We start from the raw sequence: 12673 nt of genomic DNA on the forward strand, positions 1-12673 counted from the left end.
CAACAGTCTGTCATTCAGTATGAGTATCCGGTTGATTCCAAGTCTATAACTTTGTTGTTTACCTTTCTAAAAGATACAGTAAAGCCAAAAATACACTGCTTGAATTTGACTTCATATTTAATTTGTGTTGGTGTAAAAGACAGAAATACAGAAATCAAGAGAAGGTATATCGATTCTTCCTTCCTCAGCTGTGGCCTGGTCTCCTGTCTCAGAACAGCAGCAGGTTGGCCTGCCTCCATGGGGCTCTCACTCATCACTGCATTTTGGGAAAAGGGGAGGTGTGGATGGTTGTACTGCAGGCGTTGTACATTGTGGATGGTCTGTTTTAATCACTCCTTATTACACATCCTGAAGTTTGGGTTGCAACCATGGTTACTAAGGAAGGAGGGAACAGTTTTTGATTCCTTGTCCTCTGTGAGTTCAAATTTCCATGTAGAACTAAGGGAGTATTTTTGGAGAAGCAAATGTCATTTGGTACCTATTTGTTTTTTGGCCAAATTGGTTTAATCTCTCTTTTTCTTTTCATAAGGTGAATGGTCCTTAAAGTGAGAAAGCCAACTTATAATTCTATATACTTTATTTTACAGGTTCGACATGATGCTCACGTTTTTAGCAATAATATTGATTTTTTTCACTTAGGAACTTGAATAGTGGAGCTGCTCAAACACATCTTAATGTCATTGTTTTGAGCCTCACCTTGTTGGAAAGACGAGCACATTGCTTGTAAGCGTTACTGTGAGGAGTAAGTTTGTTTCCTCATTAATGTGATAATGTACCAGAATGATTTCTATTTCAGCCCCAATTATTATACCTTGTCAAAATGCCTAAGGGCATTTTGGTTTCCTCCTCTCTTACCCGTAAGAATTATTCTAAAACAATTTTTGGCCTTTACACGAATGTTTTAAAATGGTTCTCTACCTGGATTTGGAACGCGGCACACTGTCCTAAATCCAGTTATGGTGAGCAAGATATGATATGCCTTTCTGGAAATTTCAGCCTTGGAAGCCAAACTGAGTTTTAAAAAAAATGTGCTGACTGCGTAGGGATAAATTATGGCCGTGTTCCAAGATGTGTGGAATCTCGCAAGGTAACGAGAGTATCCCCGATTTACCACAGTGCTGTTTTAAGAGCTAGCTTCATTGTAAGTGTGTGTTTTGTGTCATCTCAGTGGTCAAGATTCCTTTTAAGAAAAAACTGTGGTTGTGCTGACATTTGCTTTGAGCAAACGAAGCATAGTTCATGTCTGTTGAAACTGAAATTAATAATACATGAGTGCTTTTCCCGACCCTCTTTGTGTGTTCTTGCATATAAATTTTTAGAACTCATGGTAAATCAGATGGTGCAGAGGCTGTTTGATCCCCCCCGCCCATCTTCTGTTTTCCGGTGGGTGGCTGGCTTGAGCAAGGGAATGCAGTGAATAAATGTATCAGCATCAGAATCTGTATTTGTACAAGTTTATTTCTTTTATTAAAAATTAAGTATTTTGGTCTAAAGGCTTTCATTTTCTTAAGTGTCCTTTGTTTGCAAAAGAAAAATCATCTTTTGGATTGCTCTTTACTGTGCTTTCAAGTGTTCTTTTCCAGCTGAAAATGGAAGATAAGGGACAAATATTAGTACTTATTCTTTTATTGGCAAGTGTTTTCCCTTGTGATTGTTCCTTTCCTCATACTCCCTGGGAGATGAATAAGTTAGAGGCAAACTTCACTTATCTCGAAACCATAAAGACTTAAGTGTTTGTACCAGTGCTTTGTAGGGCCAGAATGCCGTCAGGGCAGCCCCAGTAAGTAAGATTCCCCTACTGCACAGCAGGGGAACTCTGCACTGGCATAGGACTTCCGAGAAGCCCAATAGTTGAGGTTGCAAAGAGTGCTGGGCTCTTCTCTCACTTTCGTGAGGAGCAGCGGCACACACAGGTTTGAACCTCAGTAGCGAAGAACTGAAATTCACTCCTGGCTGGCCAAGAAATGCACAGGGTCACCTCATGTGATCTTTTCGCGGTGCAGCCCAGGCGCTCTCTCTGAGGTTAAGAAAATTGTGCATTACGTTGCAAAATCTTCTCCTGACTTAGAAGGGAAGTCTGAAACCTGACTTCCTTGCTTTAGGTAGTTTTAAGTTCCCACAAACAGGTAGACATCTCAACTTCCTTCATAACTTTGCGGTAAGTTTACAAAAGACAGGTTCAGGAGACCTTCAGATAAGTGTTGTTTCTGAAAGCATGATAAAACGAAAGGGGAGAAGCACTGTTTCTGTTTGAAAGACGCTTTAGAAATGTTTTAGTCTTGGGGTTTTAGGTGATTTATTTTTTGGTCGTACTAATTAGATCCATGCTGAGAACAGGGGGAAAAGCAATAGTAGGTTTATTACTTATGGTGTGGTGGGTTTTTTTCCTGCTGATTTTTTGTGTTTAAAAGCTAACATTTTTGGGGCACCTGGGTGACCCAGATCTGACTCTTGATTTTGGCTCAGGTTCCGATCTCAGGGTGGTGAGATCGGTCCCTGCTTGGGACTCCACGCTCAGTGCAGAGTCTGCTTGAGGTTCTCTCTCTTCCTCTCCTTCTGCCCCTCCCCCTGCTTTGTGTGCACACGCTCTCTCTCAAATAAATAATATCTTAAAAAAAAAAAAGCCAACTTTCTTGTGCAGAAGGGGAGGAGGAAGGGGAGGTGGGGGAAAAGGCACCTTTTTTTTTTTTTTTGGTTGGTTCCATATCTCAGTGTAAGGAGACAGCCCTAATGAATTCGGATCTTGTGGGACAGGAGCTGCATATTTCTTTTTTTATTGACATAATTGCAGCCATATGGAAATGTGTAATTACATTTCTTATTATACATACATAATGGATTTGTTTTATGTCTTACTACTTCCTGAAATTAGTCGACAGGTTAGAACAAATTTTTCCAAGTAGAACCGGCGTATGTACCTACATCCTTGTCTGTCACGTACCCCACCTCCCTAAATACCTATTTATGGCAGTTTGCCCCTGGTTAAGTAGGCAGGGCTTTAAGCTCTGCTTAAACTCAAGCTCCAAGAGTATGTTGTGACCCTGTGCAGGAAAGAGTTAACACAGCAAGTCTGACTGCGCTCCTTGGGAAGGCCTTGCTTGCAGGATGGACCTTTTGTTGGTGAATGGCAACTTGGATTTCTAGAGAGTTCCCACCACTCTCAGGACTGATTAGAGTGGCTCACGGTGGCCCAAACTGTGCAAACAATGTGGTTTATGTTGAGCACCTGCTTTCCTTTTGGGAGTCTGGAAGCTTGGCAGGTGCTAGGCAGACGGTGCCTACTTGACTGACCCCCGCTAAAAGCTCTGGGCTCCTAGACTCAGGTGAGCTTCCCCGGAAGACAGCATTTCACGTGCATCGTCACAGCTTGTTGCTGGCGGAATTAAGTGGATCCGTTGGGAGTCCCCTGGGAAAGGGCCCTTGGAAGCCTGTGCCTGGTTTCTTCCAGACTCACCCCATGAGGCTTTTCCCGTTGCTGTAATAAATCTGAGCCTGAGTGCAGCTGTGAGCTGAGTCCTGGGAGTCTCCCAGGTGAACCATCGAGCCTGGGAGTGAGTGGTCTTGGGGACCTCTGGGGCAGACACCAACATCATCAACTTCTGAAGGTCTTTAGGGTGTTCACATGTAGTGCTCTGGGCCTGTCACCAGAGGCTGCGCAGGGGTGTGGGTGGAGCTTGGGATGATGATGTACCTGTAACTTCCTTGAAAGCACCAGCTCAAACCAAATGAAGGCACAGTGGGAGTATGATTACTTTTCTTCTTCCATAATATGTTTTGGTCCCTGCTGTGAGTGGGACATGATCATTTTTGCATAGAACACTCAGTTATTTACCCTTCAGGTGGTCTTAGCTTCTTCCTCCAAACTGGACAGCAAACCCCCACTGCTCCAGTGTGCTGCGCTGTCGGGAGGGACAGATGACGGGGCACAGTGGGGACACGCACTCCCCACGCTCCCTACACGGTTCACATTGCTCTCACGTGACTTTTCATAAACTATATTGATTATGATTCTTTTCTGTTCAAACCATGAATTTCCTCCCGTGAGTTGCAAAATAAAGGCCAGATACCTTTCCTTCCCTCTCCTGTCTTTACATCTTCACTGTTATCCTTCCTCCCCCGTCCCGGCCCCCATCCACCCGCCCGCTGCCTTTTCCTCCCACCATCGCTGTCTGTGCAGAGCTACCTCTTCCTGAACAGCTCTGATCTCCGTATTAGTTGGAGTCTCCTTGAGCGCCCAGGACATCTTATCTCTGTCGTGTGTCTGTGTTTACTGGATACGTGCGGGAGGCATCGATGGGAGAGCGGAGGCGGGAGATAGTTCAGGGAAGGCAGCCCCTGCGGTGGGCGGCAGGGGTCTCAAACTTGCGGGGAGGCTGTGGTTGGTGGTGACCACAGGGCTTCCCAAACATTTCCATGCATGAGACTCACCTGGGGACGTTGTCAAAATGCGGAGGCCGACTGGGACGTGCAGAAGCCCGGGCGTGTGCCTCTGTCCCAAGCTCCTGGGTGCCGGTGAATCTGCTGGAGTGTGGTTTGCAGACCACATTTTGGAGAACGGTGAAACTATAAAGTTGTCCCTCCTGAAGGGTGAGGAGGCTGGGGCATTCACATACCCACTTGGGGGGGCTTATTAGGTGGGGGCTGTCTTGCCACCGTTGGCCTGTCCAGTGGCCCAGCGCTCAGGTGGAGAGGCGCGGACACCTGCAGTTTGGAAGTCCGCTTTGGGGGCTTCAGACATAGTGGGCTGGGTCTTATAATTCTGGCCATCAATACGCTTCTCTTCCTCCGTGCCAGACTACCAGATCCCTGAAGGGAGGGTCTGTGATAAACCTTCCCTAGCCCCATCCGGCAATTTCGTATTTGCGCGGGGAGTGCACTGCGGCTGCTCTCCACTTGGGGAAAATACTACACGTGAGGTTCATGGTAAAGATCACTGACCGCCTCCGTTTGGTCATCCCCAGTCTCAAGGTCTAAGACGCAGGTCCACCGGAAAGAGCCTTCTTTCTAGGTCCGCATCTCTGAAGGGAACTGTGGCCAGATCCTTGGGGGCCGGAGTTCACAGGAACAAGAGAAAAGAGTGCTCTGGAAGGAAGCAAAAACCACTCCTTCAAGGATTTGTAACACTATTTTAAGGGGAAAACCAGAAAACGGCTCAGAAGAAGAATTCTGGCGAGAAAGTTTTGGAGTAGCTATTGCTACCTCATCTAATTCTCCCTCTTGAAGGCACTTAATTTTTTTTCTTTTTAATTAAGTAATCTCTATGCCCAATGTGAGGCTTGAGCTCATGACCCTGATATCAAGAGTCACATGCTCTGTCGACTGAGCTGGCCAGGTGCCCGCTGAAGGCACTTTTCTATTTATTCCTTCAGGGATTTCTGTTCTTTGTTCTACAAATTTTTTCATGTTTGATTGATTTTCCTTTATGAGGAACAGAAATTTGGTTTACTAATCATAAAGGTTAAAATGAATCTTTGAACCTGGTTGCTACATTTCCTCTCAATTGTTAAAACCTTTTTTTTTTTTTTAAATTTTTTATTGTTTATAAACATATATTTTTATCCCCAGGGGTACAGGTCTGTGAATCGCCAGGTTTACACACTTCACAGCACTCACCAAAGCACATACCCTCCCCAATGTCCATAACCCTACCCCCCTTCTCCCAACCCCCCTCCCCCCTAAAACCTTTTTTCATTTGAATATCTTTCCCTAAATTTCATTTTTCCTTTAACTCCTAAACTCTAGCATTTAACAAACTCTCTATGATACGGAACTTTTCTGATGTTCTATGAAATAACCACTAAGCATTTATTGATGAGCTCCTATGTATGTAGCATTCTGGTTGATTGAAAAGAAATATGAGCCTTTCTCTTGGCCCTCAGTTATTTAGGTGGGGATGAAAGATAATATGGAAATGATAGAAAACCATTTTTAAGTGTTTAAGGCTATCCAGTGACAGCTAGATATCTGATTTTCCCCCCATTCAGTCCTGATTTCATATATTTCCTCTTGTCAGGTTTTATAAATTGGGAATTCAAATTCCCACTGGAAAAGATATGATCCTGTAGATACAGGAATTTACCTAAAGGCAGGATTGTGTGCTGGCATGATTAGGGAATATCACAGAGAATGTGTGGCATTCTAGCTTATCCTGGAGAAGTAGGTCAGTGTTGAAAAGACTGCAGGAGATCAGGGACATCACAGCCATTGTGTGCTCCAGGGCCTAAGGTCTGGTTTGGTGTTCAGTTGGGTCCTAAAGTGGGGGAAGATACCTCTGTCTTCCAGTAAAACCAGCAACTGAATCAGGATTCTTGATTCTTTTTTGGCATGTCTTTCTTGTGTTCTTCTTTTTAGTTCCTCTCTTGGAGTCCATAAATATTTTAAATATTCATTTCATAATCCTGACCACTTTGATCCTTTCTGGCCTTTCAAAGCTGGTATAATTTCTTTCCATAGATCCTTTCTGTGGGGTGGTTTAGAGCAAGGAGTGAGTGATAAACTTGTTTCTCAGTTAGATAATCATTTGGGGGAAGAAACATGTTTTCCTTTGATTCATTCTCATCACTTGTTGAATAATATTGAATGGAATAGTTGACTGGTAAAGTAAAATGCAAAGAAAAAAAAGAAAATCACAGAAAAATGATACGACGTTTTTCCATATTGACAAATCCTGTCTTATGAATACATACATACCATTCTACTTTGTGAGGCCCTTCCACTTGCATGATTTCATTGGAAACATAGAACATTATGATGGAACAAATGTACATGGTCCCCACTGTGAATGGCGCGGAGTAGTTATATGATCTTGTGGAGCAGAGTCCTGCAAATTAGTCCTACTACTTACTAGTCTTACAGCATTGGTGAAGTTCTTAAGGCCTCATAGCCACAGCTTCTTTGTCTTTAAGCTAAGGATAACAATATCTTCTATGGGTTGTCGTGGCGAGGCGAGAAGCTGGCAAAGACAAACACGTGAGCGCCTCTTGGTCAGTGTTTCTTTCTCCTCTCATCTCCCTTTCCAGTTCATAGAAGCCGGGGCTGGAGGAAAACTTAGGCCTTTCAATTCAATTCATGGCTTCTTGGGAAAAAAAAAAAAAAAGTACAAAGGGGTATGACAATTCAAAATAATATTTCTTTTTATAATTTAACCGACTGATGCTAGCTCATGACTGCCTGAGTGCATTCTAGGAATCCACTGTTTGGGGATATTTCTGTTCTTGCCCTAACTCAGGAGTCTTAGTCCCTTATTTTAGAGAAATAATTGTGAACACATAAATGCCTTTGTTTCTTTATTTCTTTACTGTATTCTGACAGAGTTACGTGGTTATCTGGGACTCATCTAGTCCCAACATTACTGCGGCATTATTTGTTTTTGTTTGTTTTTTTAGCCCTGTGTTTGTTTTGATTGGTTGGCGTGTCTTCAGTTGGTTGGCATGTCTGTTCTGATTGGTTGGCGTGTGCGTACCAATTGAAAGGTGTGCCTGTCTTGATTGGTAGGTGTGTCTGTTCTGCTGGTGTGTCCGTTCTGATTGGTAGGTGTATACTGTTTGGTTATTAAGTATGTTGAATCTCTCTGGGGATTACATGCTCTTATACATTTTTTTTCTTTGTGGAGCTTTAGGATGTGTCTTTTAAGAGAAGGTTATTTTAGTAAATTCTACCAAATTAAAAGATGAATAGTAAGAATCTGCTGGTTTCCTGTTTATGACTCTTTCTGAGCAAGAATTCATAATTATTTTCTAAAATAACCTTAAGTGAATGCTAATGGAACTATGTATTATCAGTCCCACATTGGAAGGCTAATTATCCATCTGTAATCTCAGCAAATTATTATGCTTGTTGGTGTACTCCGTGTCAGTGAGGTGACACATTGTAATTATGTATTCATTTTTGCTTACTCTTTGTCTTTTACGTGTATCATCAAACAAGCTTTCTTTATTGCAGTTATGGTTATTTTAGTGGCAACCACTTTCACTTGAATTGACACAAAAACCATCCCTTATCTCTGGGCCACATGGTCTTTCCTGAGGTTCAGATGTGACATAGCATCTGCTACATAATCTTTTCTAATGATACATTTGTAGACACCTTCAAAGTTCCTTTGGTTTCTCTGTCTGAAGTGTTGGATCATTAGATTTACCAGTGGACTGATGCGTTTCTCTGAATTCCACTGGCATAGATATGTGGGCCTGTTTTTCGTTGATTTACATTAGATTTTCCCTATAAATGATCCCATAGTTTTCAGTCCAGGAAAACAAATGAATCTTTGATGTTCCTCCCTTTTTACTGCTCTCAGTTGCAACTTAAGGTGATATACTAGATTTTGGCTACTAATAGTTTATGTTTTCTAATATTTGAACCTTTGTTAGATGGTTTTCTAAAACAAAAATGTCTTGTTCTACAAGCAAATTTATTTGTTAACATGTGCTTTTAGTACTTCCTAAGCATATTAACTTTTCTTAAGTTATAATCTAAAACTGATGAGGGATTAATCTCTTTTGACTCGAGGAAGCCTAGATACTCATTTATTATGTGTTACCTTATATTAGAGCTTTAATAGCATTATTTTGTTTTCTAGCTAGAGAACTAACCCACTTACGGGAGGCTATTCTTTCATTATTCATATTGACTTAAGATTTTCCATATTTGGTGATTTTTGGTAGGGTAGTGTATGAAATCTGATTTTAAAGTTGGCTTAGAGCTTCAATCAGAATAAATCATTTCTTTGTTATTCCTTTTCATCTGTGTATTCTCAGCTGTTAGCACAACACTAGGCCCAGAATAGACAATAAATATTTGTTAAAATAAATAGCTCCCCAAAGGCTTGCTCAAGTCTTTCTTTTGTTCTGTCACCTGGCAAGAAAATGAGGTCTTTACACCGATTTTGTCTTCCGAGGCCTAATTCCTTCGTTCTTGTGCAGATTGGCATTATGTAATTTTTCTACTATTAGAGAACATTTTCTGTGATAGTAGACTCTTCTGGGTGAATGAATTTCTCTATCAGCTGTTGAAGCACTGAGTTTGGGTTTAGAAACACGCAGAAACGTTTGTCTGTCAAGCCTAAGGAGATTGTTTAGTGGAAGAGAAAGGGAGTATTAAATCAGAAAAATTTGCTTTTTATTTGAGATCCTCGAAGCTCTCCATGCTGGCCATCACTTCCCGGATGGAGTAAGTTCTTTTGCTAGATAGTTGGAATTGAATCTCTAAGCCATAATTACTCACTTGCTGGTTCTGTTTGCATTTTAGGAGGGGGTAATTCTAGACTTCCAGAGGTAGTCTACACACACGCCAGATCGATGGTTCTCTGTTACAGATTCACTGTTCTTAAGCCTTATTGCAGTGGTTCTTAAATACAGTTAGTGGGCACTTTTGTTTTTTATTTCATACAGTACAAAGTAATACTGATAATTTTATTTATCAAGCCATTAACCTTTTGATTTATTCTATATGGTGTATTCTTTCTGTTTGTCTACGTTAAGGTAGCGGAATGTAATTTGGAAGTAACCACATAATCAGAGAATTTGAAGACATTTCTGTAGAGGTAGTGGCATATGTGTGTTAGCTAAACAGGTTCAGGTCCAGTGCTCTGGGCGCCTGTGACAAGGAACTGGTTACGGTGACAGTCCAGACGTGGGAAGTGAAGGGAATGTGGAGAACCGGGATACTGTTGTCCCTTTTCTCTGGGGTATCAACTAGAGCATACACTTACTCAGAATCACAAAGTGACATTCAGCGCAAGGCAATGGTTTATGCAGTTTGTGGTTGGGGACTTTCATCGAAATCAGACCTTCACTTCAAATCTGTTTTGAAAGTAGGTGCTTAAATAAAAATTATTTAAACATGCGGCAGCCAGGAAAGGCCGCTGGAGCCCTGCCGGAGCCCTTTTTCTCCCATGGGCAACCGCTCTGAGGAGTGAGCTGCGAGTGTGTTCTCGTTATCAGTTAGTGGGAACGCCTGGGGCAGCCTTCAGCAGGAAGCCAAGTGGCTTGACCCTGCCCTTCCTGCTTAGTGAATGGCCACTCGTTCTTACACAGGCGCTGCAGGGAGGGCTTGCTGTTCTGGTTCTTTGTGTGTGTGTTTGTGTGTGGAAGAGACAGACAGACAGACCGACAGAGACTGCTTCTCTGATTCTGCAAGCCATCGTGAACGCCTTCAGTTAGGGAAATGCCGCACTTCTTCCCCTTCAGCGAGTGCCTTGACCTGAGTCACCTAAAGAAGTCACCCAACATCTTTATTCCTAATATCGTGATCATTTACCTGAGCCCCTTCAAACTCCCCTTCTAAGGTGCCCTTCGGGATGGGATGCGGTGGTGCCTGGGGACCGCCCCTGCCCACAGGGAGCCCGTGATAATAGCTTGGCAGGATTCCAGTGGGAATCTGGGTCTGAGTGAGGATGTAGGCCAGCCGCAGCCTCCTGCTGTCTCGCAGCTCAGGCCTTTATTGATTGGGCCCCGCTGCCTCTTGCTGGAGGCCTTGCCCCAGGGAGTCGGGCGGGCGGGGCTCTTGTGCTGAGCTCTCGGGGCTCAGGGCAGCTGAGCCCACCGGGTCCTGGTGGCCATAGAGCATAGGCTGAGGGCAAGAGGCAGCCCAGAAGCCGAGGCACCAGGGGCGGCGGGAAATTGGAGCTGGAGGTCTCAGAGCAACGAGGACCTCAGGAATCTCTGGAGATGAGAGAGGCGGAGGTGGGCACGCCTGAGGGAGGGGAGCTTCAGCCCTTTCAGATGACATTTTATGGAGGAAGAGAAACTAATCTGGGGCCGTGGTTGTGGGGGGCGTCCAAACAGGTTCCCTCAATATAACGGTTACCTGTTTTTCTGAGGCACATCCCAAGCCCTGTTTGAGGATGAGTGAAGCATGGTGGCTGTGGGTCTGGGCTCGGGCATCACCCGGCCAGGATTCGAATCTGACTCCCATACTTGGCTGGGTGGTAAAAGATGAAGGCCACTGTATCTTTCCAGGTCTCGTGAGCCTCATCTATGAAATGGGGGGTAAATCACAGCAATTGTTGTAAAGAATCAGTGAGAGAATATTTTGTATAGGGCCCAGAAGTAGTAAATACTCAATAAAAGTTAGCTGTTGTTATCCCTACACAGCTGTTGTCTGACTTACATCGGTGGAAGGAAGGAACAATTAACAATTGTAAAACACACACACACACACACACACACACACAGCTATTTCTTTTTTATTGAGATCAGAACAAAGCATATCCCTGAGTCTGGATGCTTTTTGTGACATATGAGGGTTACAAAATTAAGTTTTATGTGTGTAAGCAAAGAAAAGGCATCTTAAAACCTTTTATTATTTTGTTTCATTTTTAAAGTAATCTCTACACTCAACATGGGGCTCAAACTCACAACCTTGACGTCAAGTCACACACTGCATCAACTGAGCCAGCCAGACACCCTTTAAAATACTGATTTTGGGAGGGGGGGACTATTGTTTACATCCAGTAGCTGGATACAAATGATTTCAGTGATGGTGTTTGTGGCTGTTGTCATGTTTGCATTGAAAATCGGTGCATTTTCCATTATCAAAAAATAAAATAAAGCCCTCTGCCACCAAGAGAAGTTGGTAGGAAATGGGCCTGGGAACAATAAAGTCTTTTTGATGCATGTGTAAGAGCTCTTGTGTCCTGACCACTTCAAGCCTGCCGGGCCCCATGCTGTACTCCACTCCTCCAAAAGGTGCCGTTTTATGTAGAGTCCTGCTTGCCGGCGGACTGGGAAATTTATAGGGAAGGTGGTCCTTCCCTTATGAATAAAAAGTTCTTTAGTCCACTTTCTGTCTGCAAATCCGAAGTGTGGCAAAGGCTAGTCACATAGATTCCTTAGGAATCTTAGTTTTTTACTTCTAAGGAATTAAATGTATTAAACCATGTATTTTTCAAATGAAAACAAATTCTTGTCATTTTATGGAACCCAAGTCTCTAATGGAATCTGGAAATGAAGAGTCTTCATGTAGAATATTGTGTCAGTGATCATCCTTATGCTTCTACCTTCCCCAACTTCATTTTCCATCTCAGTGGGATCCTCACTGGTCACATTAATCCTTTGAATGATAAAAGCTTGGAGAAGCACCACCACACGGTGTTAAGAGCATGGCCAGCGGAGCCCCAGCACCGGAGTTTGCATCTGGTTCTGCCACTTACTTAAAAGCCAAATCAGTTTGGACAGGCTCTGTCTGTCCTAGGTGTATTTCAGCTGAAAATGGGGGTATTAATATTACTTTCTCATCTATCATGTGTTCAGAAGTGTAGAGACTTCTTACATTTGGCACATAGTAAGCACTCTGTAACCATTAACTTTTCTTTTAGAGCATCGTAATAGAGCACTATGAGCTGCTGTAACAGACATACTGCATAGATCAGTGACTCGATTTAGTAGAAGATTTCCTCACTTATTTGAAGTCTAAAGTGGCTTTTCTTGACTGGTGGGGACCTATCAAACCAGGTGGCACTTGCTATTAATAAAAATATTCAAATGTTGAGTATCTACCTTGAAAGAGGAGACATCTCAGCTAATCCTAGGGTTAATCATATATGGTCCATATTTAGGCCTAGCACCAAGAAGCTGCTAATAAAGTTATACATTTAATAAGGGAATGCCTAAGAGTTGTATAAAAGTCCTTATAGGAGAGAAGTTAATGATTTGGAATGGGGGAAGAAAGTAAAAGT

General features: G+C 42.9%; 1 protein-coding gene and 1 long non-coding RNA gene across 2 annotated transcripts in view; one reads left to right on the top strand and one right to left on the bottom strand.

Annotated features, from left to right (window-relative positions):
- The window catches only part of GNAQ (G protein subunit alpha q), a 304923-nt gene that overhangs the window by 20796 nt on the left and 271454 nt on the right, over positions 1-12673 (top strand). The window lies entirely within an intron of this gene.
- Positions 1565-4442, bottom strand: LOC122917676. The gene is made up of 3 exons (XR_006386430.1): positions 4429-4442; positions 3833-3899; positions 1565-1583 (listed from the first exon to the last, which is right to left on the bottom strand). It is a non-coding gene; the product is annotated as an uncharacterized LOC122917676 (long non-coding RNA).

This window comes from Neovison vison, chromosome 9 (assembly GCF_020171115.1).
Source record: "Neovison vison isolate M4711 chromosome 9, ASM_NN_V1, whole genome shotgun sequence".
NCBI lineage: Eukaryota > Metazoa > Chordata > Mammalia > Carnivora > Mustelidae > Neogale > Neogale vison.